General features: G+C 39.2%; 1 pseudogene; it reads left to right on the top strand.

The window, feature by feature from the left end:
• The first annotated feature begins 11,048 nt into the window (after positions 1 to 11,048).
• LOC113886805 lies at positions 11,049 to 11,539 on the top strand (annotated as a pseudogene).
• The last annotated feature ends 1,668 nt before the right edge of the window (positions 11,540 to 13,207 follow it).

Below are 13,207 nucleotides of genomic sequence, written 5' to 3'. Positions count from 1 at the left end.
TAATTGGAAAACAATATTATTAAGATGGCAGTACTCTTAAAATTGGTCCACTGATTTAACACAATTCCTGTCAGAATGCTACCTGGCTTTTGATGCTAAAATCCATATGGAAAACTCAGCAAGATCAAAAGAACAACAAAACCAAAAATCTTTAAAAAATAACAGTAGTCTTGAAGGAACCACACTTCCTGATTTTTAACATTATTACAAAACTACAATAATTAAGACTGTGTGGTACTAGCATAAGGATAGACACACACCAATGCAATAGGATTGAGAGTCCAGAAATAAACCTACTCTTTTACATTCAATCTTTATCTTTTTTTTGAATTCATAAATATAGTAAAATATAAATGGCAAACATTTTCCATTTTAACCATTAAAGTGTAAAATACAGTGATATTAAATACATTCACATTGTTGTGTAACCATGACACTGTCCTTCACTCTCCAAGCAGAACACTTTATTTTCTTAAACAGAAGCTCTATAACCATGAAACAAATACTATCCATTCGTTGCATTCCTGTCCTTTGTCAACCACCATTCTCTTTCTGTCTCTATGAATTTGAAGTGGAATCATACACTATTTGTCTTAACAAAATGTCCTCAAATTTATCAATGTTATAACACAAGTTAGAACTTTGTTTTTAAGACTGGATAATATTATAGATACACCACAGTTTGTTTATTCATTCATTCATTGATGCAAGGTTGGGTTGTTTCTACCTTTTGGGAATTATGAATAATGCAGCCATACAAATATCTCTTGAAGACTCTGCTTTCAATTCTTTTGGGAATATACCAAGAAGGGGAATTACTGGAAGATAAGGTAATTCTATTCACACTATTCATACTGTTCATAGGGTTCTCAAGGCAAGAATACTGAAGTGGATTGCCATTCCCTTCTCCACAGGACCATGTTTTATCTCCACCATGACCCATCCATCTTGGGTGGCCCTACATGGCATGGTTCTTAGATATAACACTGAAAGATGAACTCCCAAGGTCTGTAGGTGCCCAATATGTTACTGGAGAAGAATAAAGAAAGATCTCCAGAAAGAATGAAGAGATGGGGCCAAAATGAAAACAATGCCCAGGTGTTGATGGGATTGGTTATGAAGTAAGTCCAATGCTATAAAGAACGATATTTCATAGGAACTTGGAATGTTAGGTCCATGAATCAATGTAAATTTAAATGGTCAAACAGGAGTAGGCAAGAGTGAACATAGACATTTTATGAATCAGTGAACTAAAATGGACCAGAATGGGTGAATTTAATTCAGATGACCACTATATATATACTGTGGGCAACAGTCCCTTAGAAGAAATGGATTATCCCTCATAGTCAACAAAAGAATGCAGATGCAGTACTAGGGTGCAATCTCAAAAACGACAGAATGATCTGTTTGTTTCCAAGGCAAACCATTCAATATCTCAGTAATCCAAATCTATGTCCCAACCACTAATGCTGAAGAAGCTAAAGTTGAATGATTCTATGATGACCTACAAGACCTTCTAGAACTAACACCAAAAAAAAGATGTCCTTTTCACCATAGGGGACTGGAATGCAAAAGTAGGAAGTCAAGAGATACCTGGAATAATAGGCAAATTTGGCCTTGGAGTACAAAATGAAGCAGGGCAAAGGTTAACGGAGTTTTGCCAGAGAATGCACTGGTCATAGCAAACACCCTCTTCCAACAACACAAGAGAAGGCTCTACACATGAACATCACCAGATGGTCACTACCAAAATCAGATTGATTATATTCTTTGCAGCTGAAGATGGAGAAGCTCTATATAGTCAGAAAAAACAAGACCGGGAGCTGACTGTGGCTCAGATTATGAACTCCCTATTGCAAAATTCAGACTTAAGTTAAATAAAGTATGGAAAACCACTAGACCATTCAGGTATGACCTAAATCAAGTCCCTTACTGTTATACAGTGGAAGTAAAGATTGAGGGCAGGAGAAGGGGATGACAGAGGATGAGATGATTTGATGGCATCACCGACTCAATGGACATGGGTTTGGGTGGACTCCGGGAGTTGGTAATGGACAGGAAGGCCTGGCGTGCTGTGGTTCATGGGGTCGCAAAGAGTAGGACATGACTGAGTGACTGAACTGAACAAATTAGAACCTCTGGATGGAGGTTCATAACATTGTGTAGGAAGCAGTGATCAAAACCATCCTCGAGAAAAAGAAATGCAAAAAGGCAAAATGGTTGTCTGAGGAGGTCTTACAAATAGCTGAGAAAAGAAGAGAAGCAAAGAAAAAAAAAGAAAGAAAAGAGAAAAGAAGAGAGGCAAAGCATAAAAGGAAAGGTATATCAATCTGAATGCAGAATTCCAAAGAATAACAAGGTGAGATAAGAAAGCCTTCCTAGGTGATCAATACAAAGGAATAGAGGAAAAGAATAGAATGTCCAAACTAGACAGCATATTAAAAAGCAGAGACATTACTTTGCCCACAAAGGTCTGTATAGTCAAGGCTATGGAATTTCTAGTAGTCATGTATGGATGTTAGAGTTGGACCATGAAGAAAGCTGAGCACTGAAGAACTGATGGTTTTGAATTGTGGTATGGAGAAGACTCTTGAGAGTCCCTTGGACCACAAGAAGATCAAGCCAGTCCATCCTAAAGGAAATCAGTCCTGAATATTCATTGGAAGGACTGATGCTGAAATTGAAGCTCCAATATTTTAGCCACCTGATGTGAAGAACTAACTCATTATAAAAGACCCTGATGTGGCGAAAGATGGAACGCAGTAGGAGAAGGAGACAACAGAGGATGAGCAAGGATGTTGGATGTCATCACTGACTCAATGGACATGAGTTTGAGCAAGCTCTGGGAGTTGGTGATAGATAGGGAAGCCTGGCGTTCAGGAGTCCATGGGGTCCCAAAGAGTCAGACATGACTGAGTGACTGAACTTACTGACTACCTGAAGGAAATTCTACTGTTAACTTTTTTAGGAAGTTCCATGTTGTTGTCCATTGCTCATACACCATTTTATATTCTCAACAACAATGCACAGAGTTCCAATTTCTCCACATCTTCAATGACATTTGTTACTTTCTTCCTTTATTCCTTCTTCTGTAGTAAACATCCTAATTGCTGTGAGGTTATATCACATTGCATATTTAATTTACATTACCCTAACCATTAGACTGGAAAAGGTCAGTTTTCATTCCAGTCCCAAAGAAAGGCAATGCCCAAGAATGCTCAAACTACCACACAATTGCACTCATCTCACACACTAGTAAAGTAATGCTCAAAATTCTCCAAGCCAGGCTTTAGCAGTACGTGAACCATGAACTTCCAGATGTTCAAGCTGGTTTTAGAAAAGGCAGAGGAACCAGAGACAAATTGCCAACATCTTCTGGATCATTGAAAAAGCAAGAGAGTTCCAGAAAAACGTCTATTTCTGCTTTATTGACTATGCCAAAGCCTTTGACTGTGTGGATCACAATAAACTGTGGAAAATTCTGAAAGAGATGGGAATACCAGACCACCTGACCTGCCTCTTGAAAAACCTATATGCAGGTCAGGAAGCAACAGTTAGAACCGGACATGGAACAACAGACTGGTTCCAAATGGGAAAAAGAGTACATCAAGGCTGTATATTGTCACCCTGCTTATTTAACTTATATGCAGAGTACATCATGAGAATTGCTGGGCTGGAAGAAGCACAAGCTGGAATCAAGATTTCTGGGAGAAATATCAGTAACCTCAGATATGCAGATGAAACCACCCTTATGGCAGAAAGTTAAGAGGAACTAAAAAGCCTCTTGATGAAAGTGAAAAAGGGGAGTGAAAAAGTTGGCTTAAAGCTCAACATTCAGAAAACGAAGATCATGGCATGTGGTCCCATCACTTCATGGGAAATAGATGGGGAAACAGTGGAAACAGTGGCAGACTTTATTTTTTGGGGCTCCAAAATCACTGCAGATGGTGATTGCAGCTATGAAATTAAAAGACACTTACTCCTTGGAAGGAAAGTTATGCCCATCCTAGATAGCATATTGAAAAGCAGAGATATTACTTTGCCAACAAAAGTCCATCTAGTCAAGGCTATGGTTTTTCCAGTGGTCATGTATGGGTGTGAGAGTTGGACTGTGAAGAAAGCTGAACACTGAAGAATTTATGCTTTTGAACTGTGGTGTTGGAGAAGACTCTTGAGAGTCCCTTGGACTGCAAGGAGATCCAACCAGTCCATTCTAAAGGAGATCAGTCCTGGGTGTTCTTTGGAAGGACTGATGCTGAAGCTGAAACTCCAATACTTTGGCCACCTCATGTGAAGAGTTGACTCATTGGAAAAGACTCTGATGCTGGGAGGGATTGCAGACAGGAGGAGAAGGGGACGACAGAGGATGAGATTGTTGGATGGCATCACCAACACGATGGACATGAGTTTGAGTGAACTCCCGGAGTTGGTGGTGGACAGGGCAGCCTAGTGTGCTTCAGTTCATGGGGTTGCAAAGATCGGACATGACTGAGCGACTGAACTGAACTGAACTTATGATAGTACCATGCTGTTTTGATAATTGTAGCTTTGTAATAAGTTTTGACATCAGGAAGTGGGATACCTTCAACTTTGTTTTTAATTTTCAATATGTAGATATTTGGGGGTACCTTGAGAGTCCATGTCGATTTTAGGATGGATTTTTCTGTTTCTGCAAAAAATTTGGTAGGGATTCCATTGAATCTATTGAGTATTTGATTAGTACTGACATCTTAACAATATTAAATCTTTCAATACATGAACATGGGGCTTTAAAAATTTGTCTTATTTCATTTCTTTCAACAAATTTTTGTTGTGTTTGATGTACAATATTTTTCCCTTCTTGGTTAAGTTTTTCTTAAGTAATTCATTCTTTTTGATACTATTTAAAATGAATAATTCTTAATTTCCTTTTTGGCTTTTTCATTTTAGTGTATACAAATACCATTTTTATGTGTAGATAGAATTTTTTATTAGTTCTAACAGTGTGGATTCTGTAGGGTTTTTACTAATGCAATCAGGTTGTCTTTGAAAAAAGATAATTTTAGTTCATTTTCAAAGTTAAAATAATATGTTTTATATTTGTCTATGTATTAACCTTCACTGAAGATTTTGACATTTTCATATGATTTTAAATTAAATGTATATGGTTTGAATCTAGTATCATTCTTTTGGATTTGAAGGACTTTATTCTTATAGGGTAATATTAATGAACATTAACACATTAACACTAATGAACTCCCTTAGCTTTTGTTTATTTGGGAATGTTTTAATTTTTCCTTCATTTTCATTTTTGAAGGACAGTTTTGCCATGTATAGTATTCTCAACAGTTCTTTCCTTCAGCACTTTAAATACTATTATCCTACTGCATTATGGCCTACAATGTTTCCATTGAGAAATCCAATGATAATCTTATTGGAGATTCCTTCTGTGTGATGAGTACTTTTCTCCTGCTGCTTTCAAAATTGTATTTTTAGTTTGACAGTTTGATTATACTGTGTCTCTTTGTGTTTATTGTGCTTGGAGTTAATTGAGATTCTTGTATTTGTATATCCATATCTTTCCTCATATTTGGGACATTTTTAGCCATTATTTCTTCAAAATCCTATCTACCTCCTCCCTCACCCAATCTTCTCCTTTTAGGGCTCCCCTAGTGGTGTTCTTGATGGTGACCATAAGGCCCTTAGTCTCTGAGGGAGGTGGTTGTAGCTGTGAAACAACAACATGAAAGATCCTTGTTGAGATGAAATGTTCTGTATCTTGACTTTGTCAGTGTCAATATCCTGGTGGGAATATTGTATTATAGTTTTGCAAGGTATTATTATTAGGGAAAATAGTAAAGAGTAAACAGGGTCTCTCTGTATTCGTTATTACAACTGCATATGAATCTAAAATTATCTAAAAATTAAGTAAAAATCAATTACCCAATAAAAACTAATAAGGGAGTTCCAATTCCAGAATAATAGTGATGGCAGTCTGTCACTGTTTCCATTGTTTCCCCATCTTTTTGTCATGAAATGATAGGACTGAATGCCATGACCTTAGTTTTCTGAATGTTGAGTTTTAAGCCAACTTTTTCACTCTCTTCTTTCACTTTCATCAAGAAGCTCTTTAGTTCTTTGCTTTCTGCCATAAGGGTGGTGTCATCTGCTTATCTGAGGTTATTGATATTTCTCCCAGCAATCTTGATTCCAGCTTGTGCTTCATCCAGCCTGGCATTTCTCATGATGTACTCTGCATATAAGTTAAATAAGCAGGGTGACAATATTTAGAGTACATCATGTAAAATGTTGGGCTGGATGCATCACCAGCTGGAATCAAGATTGCTGGGAGAAATATCAACAACCTCAGATATGCAGATAACACCACTCTAATTGCAGAAAGCAAAGAGGAACTAAAGAGCCTCTTGATGAGTGTGAGAGGAGAGTGAAAACACTGGCTTAAAACTCCACATTCAAAATCTAAGATCAGAGGCGGTCCTAAGATGGCAGAGGAATAGGACAGGGAGATCACTTTCTCCCTGACAAATTAATCGAAAGATCATTTGAACGCTGAACAAATTTCGCAAAACAATTTCTGAATGTTGGTGGAGGACACCAGGCACCCAGAAAGGCAGCCCATTCTCTTCCAAAGGAGGTAGGACAAAATATAAAAGATAAAAAGAGAGACAAAAGAGCTAGGGACAGAGACCGGCACCAGGGAGGGAGTTGTGAAGGAGGAGAAGCTTCCAAACACCAGGAATCCCTCTCACTGGTGGGTCAGTGGGGAGTTTTGGAATCTCAGAGGGCAACATAACCTGGAGGGGAAAAAAAAAAAACATACACACAGATTACATGCCTAACTGCAACTCCCAGCAGAGAAGTAGCCCAGACACTCATGTCCACCAGCAGTGAGTGGGAGCTGAACAGGGAGGAACGGGCTGCATGCTTAGGGTAAGGACCAGGACTGAATGCCCTGAAGACAATCTGAGGGAGCTAATGTGAGATAATGACCCAATCTGTGGGATAGCAAGAGAGAGAATAGAGAGAGAGAGAGAAACTTCCTCGCGAAAAGCTCTAAGGCACAGCCTGGCCCGCTCACAGAACAAAGGATTGAGCGAATACCAGAGGAGAGCTAGTTGGCTGTGAACTGACCCCTCCCCCAACCTGAGGCAGAGAGGCAGGCAGGTGACAGCTAGGGCCAGAAGGCAAGGGGCAATCTCGGCCCCAGAGATGGCATCATCCACCAAACTGTAAGCAGGCACCCAGTTGCTAACCAAGTCTTCTTGGGATCCTGGACAGTTGACATCCACCAGGAGGGTCGCAGTGAGAGATCAGCTCCCCAGAGGAGACACATGGCACACCTGAGATGGCTCTCTTGCTGTGCCCCCAGGAGACCAAGGGGCTGGGACCAGGGAGGGGATAAGATGCACCACCCACGTAGGAAAGTGCACTCACCAAGCACCTGGTCGCCTGAGCAGCTCGGACCTGGGAAGGGCACAAGACTTAGGCCTAATTGAGTCTGTGCCTTTGTGGAGTACCTGAGAACCTGAACCTGAGCAGCTTAGACCTGGGAAGTGCACGGAACCCAGGGGCTGCTTTGGACAGTTCTTCTGCAGAGAAACCTGGAGCCTGAGCAGTGCAGACCAGGAAAGCACACTTGTCGTGAGCGGGGGCAAACCCAGTGTGGCCCAGACACTGCGAGCACTCCCCACGCATGCCAGTGATATTTGTTAACAGTGTTCCTCCCTCCCCACAGCACAACTGAACAAGTGAGCCTAAATAAGTGACCACCTTCGCCCCCTTCTGTCAGGGTGGGAATTAGACATTGAAGAGACTTGCAAACAGAGGAAGCCAAAATAAACAAAGAAGAGGGAACTGCTTTGGAAGTGACAGGTGCAACAGATTAAAACCCTGTAGTTACCACCGACTACATTGGAAGGAGCATATAGACCTTGAGAAGTATAAGCTGGAACAAGGAACTATCTGAAACTGAACTGACCCCACACTTCCCTCAACAGCTCCAGACAAATTCCTAGATATATTTTACTGTTATCATTTTTTAATGTTTTAAATTAAAAAAAAATTTTAAGTTATTACTCCTTTAATTTTCATTTTTATAACCTATTACCTTGAAAAAAGACCCTATTTTTAAAGCATACTTCATATTTTTTAAATAAGTTTTGTGATTTTTTTTTTAATATTGTATTTTTGAGAGTCTAACGTCTACTATAGATTTTTAATCTTTGCTTTTTGGTATTTGTTATCAATTTTGTACCTTTAAGAATCCAATCTTCAGTATCCATTTTTACTTAGGAGTGTGATTACCGGCTTGATTGCTCTCTCCCCTTTTGACACTCCTTTTTCTCCCCCAGGTCACCTCTATCTCCTCCCTCCCCCTTTTTTTCTCTACCCAACTCTGTGAATCTCTTTGGGTGTTCTAGGCTGTGGAAAACACTTAGGGAACTGATTACTGCCTGGATCTGTCTCTCTCCTTTTGACTCCCCCTCTTCTCCTTCTGGTCACCTCTATCTCCCTGCTTCCTCTTCTCTTCATGTAACTTTGTGAACCTCTCCGGGTGTCCCTCACTGTGGAGAATCTTTTCACCATTAACCTAGATATTTTATCATTGGGGCTGTATGGATGGAGAAGTCATGAGGCTACTGTAAGAATAAGATTGAAAGCCAGAGGCAGGAGGCTTAAATCCAAACTTGAGAACACCAGAAAACTCCTGACTCCAGGGAACATTAATCGACAAGAGGTCATCCAAAAACCTCCATACCTACACTGAAACCAAGCTCCACCCAAGAGCCAACAAGTTTCAAAGTAAGACAAACCAAGCTAATTCTCCAACAACACAGGAACATAATCCTGAGCATTAAAATACAGGTGGCCAAAAGTCACACCAATCCCATAGACACCTCAAAACTCACTACTGGACACTTGATTGCACTCCAGAGAGAAGAGATCCAGCTCCACCCACCAGAACACTGACACAAGCTTCCCTAATCAGGAAAACCTTGACAAGCCACTCGTCCAACCCCACCCACAGGGAGGAACCTCCACAATAAAGAGGAACCACAAGCTTCCAGCATATAGAAAGGCCACCCCAAATACAGCAATCTAAACAAGATGAAAAGGGAGAGAAATATTCAGTAGGCAAAGGAACATTTAAATGCCCACCAAACCAAACAAAAGAGGAGGAGCTAGGGAGTCCACCTGAAAAAGAATTCAGAATAATGATGGTAAAAATGATCCAATCTTGAAAACAAAATGGAGTTACAGATAAATAGTCTGGAGACAAAGTTTGAGAAAATGCAAGAATTATTTAACAAGGACATAGAAGAAATAAAAGAGTCAATCAATTTTTAAAGATGCAATAACTGAGATCAAAAACACTCTGGAGGGAACCAACAGTAGAATAATGAGGCAGAAGATAGGATAAGTGAGGTGGAAGACAGAATGGTGGAAATAAATGAAGCAGAGAGGAAAAAAGAAAAAAGGAATTAAAAGAAATGAGGACAACATCAGAGACTTCTGGGACAATGTCAAACACTCCAGCATTCGAATCATAGGAGTCCTAGAAGAAGAAGACAAAAAGAAAGGCCATGACAAAATACTTGAGGAGATAATAGTTGAAAACTTCCCTAAAATGGGGAGGGAAATAGTCACCCAAGTCCAAGAAACCCAGAGAGTCCCAAACAGGATAAACCCAAGGCGAAACACCCCAAGACACATTCTAATCAAATTAACAAAGATCAAACACAAAGAACAAATATTAAAAGCAGCAAGGGAAAAACAACAAATAACACACAAGAGGACTCCCATAAGGATAACAGCTGATCTTTCAATAGAAACTCTTCAGGCCAGAAGGGAATGGCAGGACATACTTAAAGTGATGAAAGAGAAAACCCGACAACCCAGATTACTGTACCTACCAAGGATCTCATTCAAATATGAAGGAGAAATCAAAAGCTTTACAGACAAGCAAAAGCTGAGAGAATTCAGCACCACCAAACCAGCTCTCCAACAAATGCTAAAGGATCTTCTCTAGACAGGAAACACAGAAAAGGTATATAAACTCAAACCCAAAACAACAAAGTAAATGGCAATGGGATTATACTTATAAATAATTACCTTAAATGTAAATGGGTTGAATACCCCAACCAAAAGACAAAGACTGGCTGAATGGATACAAAAACAAGACCCCTATATATGCTGTCTACAAGAGATCCATCTCAAAACAAGGTACACATACAGACTGAAAGTGAAGGGCTGGAAAAAGGTATTTCAAACAAACGGAGACCAAAAGAAAGCAGGAGTAGCAATACTCATATCAGATAAATTAGACTTTGAAATAAACGCTGTAGAAAGAGATAAAGGACACTACATCATGATCAAAGGATCAATCCAAGAAGAAGATATAACAATTATAAATATATATGCACCCAAAAAGGAGCACAGCAATATTTAAGGCAAATGCTAACAAGTATGAAAGGGGAAATTAACAATAACCCAATAATAGTGGGAGACTTTAATACCCCACTCATACCTATGGATAGAACAACTAAACTGAAAATGAGCAAGGAAATACTAGTTTTAAATGATACAATGGACCAGTTAGACCTAATTGGTATCTATAGGACATTTCACCCGCGAACAATGAATTTCACCTTTTTCTCAAGTGCACATGGAACGTTCTCCAGGATAGATAACATCCTGGGCCATAAATCTAGCCTTGGTAAATTCAAAAAAATTGAAATCATTCCATGCATCTTTTCTGATCACAATGTGGTAAGATTAGATGTCAATTATAGGGGAAAAAAAAACTATTAAAAATTCCAACATACAGAGGCTAAACAACATGCTTCTGAATAACCAACAAATCACAGAAGAAATTAAAAAAGATGAACTCAAAATATGCATAGAAACAAATGACAATGAAAACAAAACAACCCAAAACATATGGGATTCAGTTAAAGCAGTGCTTGCTCCTTCGAAGAAAAGCTATGACAAACTTTTGGCAGTGGATTAAAAAGCAGAACCTTTTCATGAAGATGGCGTGCCTTTTTATGAAGATGGCACTGAAGGTGAAGAAGGAAGCCCCAGCCCCTCATAAAGCTGAAGCCAAAGCGAAGACTTTGAAGGCCAAGAAAGCAGTGTTGAAAGGTGTCCACAGCCACTAAAAAGAAGAAAAAAAAATATATATATCCATATGTCACCCACCTTCTGGCGGCCCAAAACACTGCAGCTCAGGAGGCAGCCCCAATATTCTCAAATTAACACCCCTAGGAGAAACAAATTTGACCACTGTGCCATCATCAAATTCCCCCTCATCACCAAGTCAGCCATGGATAAAATAGGAGATAACAACACATTGGTATTCATTTTGGCTATCAAGGCCAACAAGCACCAAATTAAACAGGCTGTGAAGAAGCTCTATGACACTGACATGGCTAAGGTCAATACCATGATCAGGCCTGATGGAAAGAAGAAGACATATGTTCAACTGGTTCTTGACTATGATGCTTTGGATGTTGCCAATAAAATTGGGGTCATCTAAACTGAGTCCAGCTGACTAATTTCAAATATAAAAGTTTTCACTATTAAAAAAAAAAAAGGCAGAGACATCAGTTCGCCACAAGTGTCCATATAAGTCAAAGCTATGGTTTTTCCAGTAGTCATGTACAGATGTGAGAGTTAGAGTATAAAGAAGGATGAACACTGAAGAACTGATGCTTTTGAATTGTGCTGGAGAAGATGCTTGAGAATCCTTTGAAGAGCAAGGAGATCAAACCAGGCAATCCTAAAGGAAATCAACCCTAAATATTCATGGAAGGACTGATGCTGAAGCTCAAGCTCCAATACTTTGGCCACCTGAATGGAAAAGCTGACTCATTGGAAAAGACCCCAATGCTGGGAAAGATTAAGGGCATGGGGAGAATGGGGTGACAGAGGATGAGATAGTTGGATGGCATCACTGATTCAATGACCGTGAGTTTGAGCAAACTGTAGGAGATAGTGAAGGACAGGGAAGCCTGGTATGCTGTAGTGCATGGGGTCACAAAGAGTTGGACATGACTTAATGACTGTAGACAACAACATTAATAGAAGAAGGGAGAAAAACACATGATCATCTCAACAGATGCAGAAAATGGTTTTGGCAAAATTTAACACCATTTCATCATGATGACATTGGATAAACAAGGAATCATAGGAAACTTCCTGAATTTTTAATGAGTTCCTATGAAAACTCCACAGATAATATCAGATGTAATGGTGAAAGATTGAATGCTTACCCCCTAGTATCAAAAACAAGACAAGGATATCCACTTTTACCACTTCTATTGGAAAGTATTCTTGAGGTCCTAGTCATGGAAAATAGGGAAATAGAATTTCATATTGGAAATAAATTTGAAAAAAATATTTACTTGAAAATGACATGACTTTGTATGTAGATAATCCTTGCTGCTGCTGCTGCTGGTGCTAAGTCGCTTCAGTCGTGTCCGACTCTTAGCGACCCCATGGACTGAGTGAGGCCCACCAGGCTCCTCCATCCATGGGATTTTCCAGGCAAAAGTGCTGGAGTGGGGGTGCTATTGCCTTCTCTGAGATAATCCTTAGGATCATTTAAAAACAATTAGAACTAATACAGAATTTTAGCAAGGTTGCAAGATTCATGATTAATATAGAAAAATCAAGTGTGTTCCTATAGAGTAAGAAACAAACCAAATTTAAAACTGACAGAACAGTTGCATTTGCAAGGTATATAAAGAACTAAAATTAAAAAAAGAAGTGCAACACATATACCTGGAAACCATGAAGCATCATTGAAGAAATTAAAGATATAAATAAATTGAAAGATATCCTGTGTTCATGGTTTGCAATACTTAACATTTTTAGGATGGCAATACTCCCCAAATTGATCTACAGATTCAGTGCAATCCTTATCAGAATCACAATTGCCTCTGCTACAGAATCTGACAAGCTGACCCTCATATTCACATGGAAACTCAAGGAATTCACAACAGCCAAATGTTCTTGAAAACAGACAACAAAGTTGATGGATTCACATTTACTGATTTCAAAACTTACTACAAAGCTGCAGTAATCAAGACAGTGTGGTACTGGCATAAGGACAAACATAGATATCAGCTGAGTAGAATAGACAGTATAGAAATAAGCCCATTTATCTATGGTCAATGATTTTCACTAAGGATATCAAGACAAT

The sequence above is a fragment of the Bos indicus x Bos taurus genome, chromosome X, assembly GCF_003369695.1.
Source record: "Bos indicus x Bos taurus breed Angus x Brahman F1 hybrid chromosome X, Bos_hybrid_MaternalHap_v2.0, whole genome shotgun sequence".
NCBI classification, from domain to species: Eukaryota; Metazoa; Chordata; class Mammalia; order Artiodactyla; family Bovidae; genus Bos; species Bos indicus x Bos taurus.
Note: the sequence above shows the minus strand (reverse complement) of the source record. Positions and strands in the feature narration are given on the sequence as shown.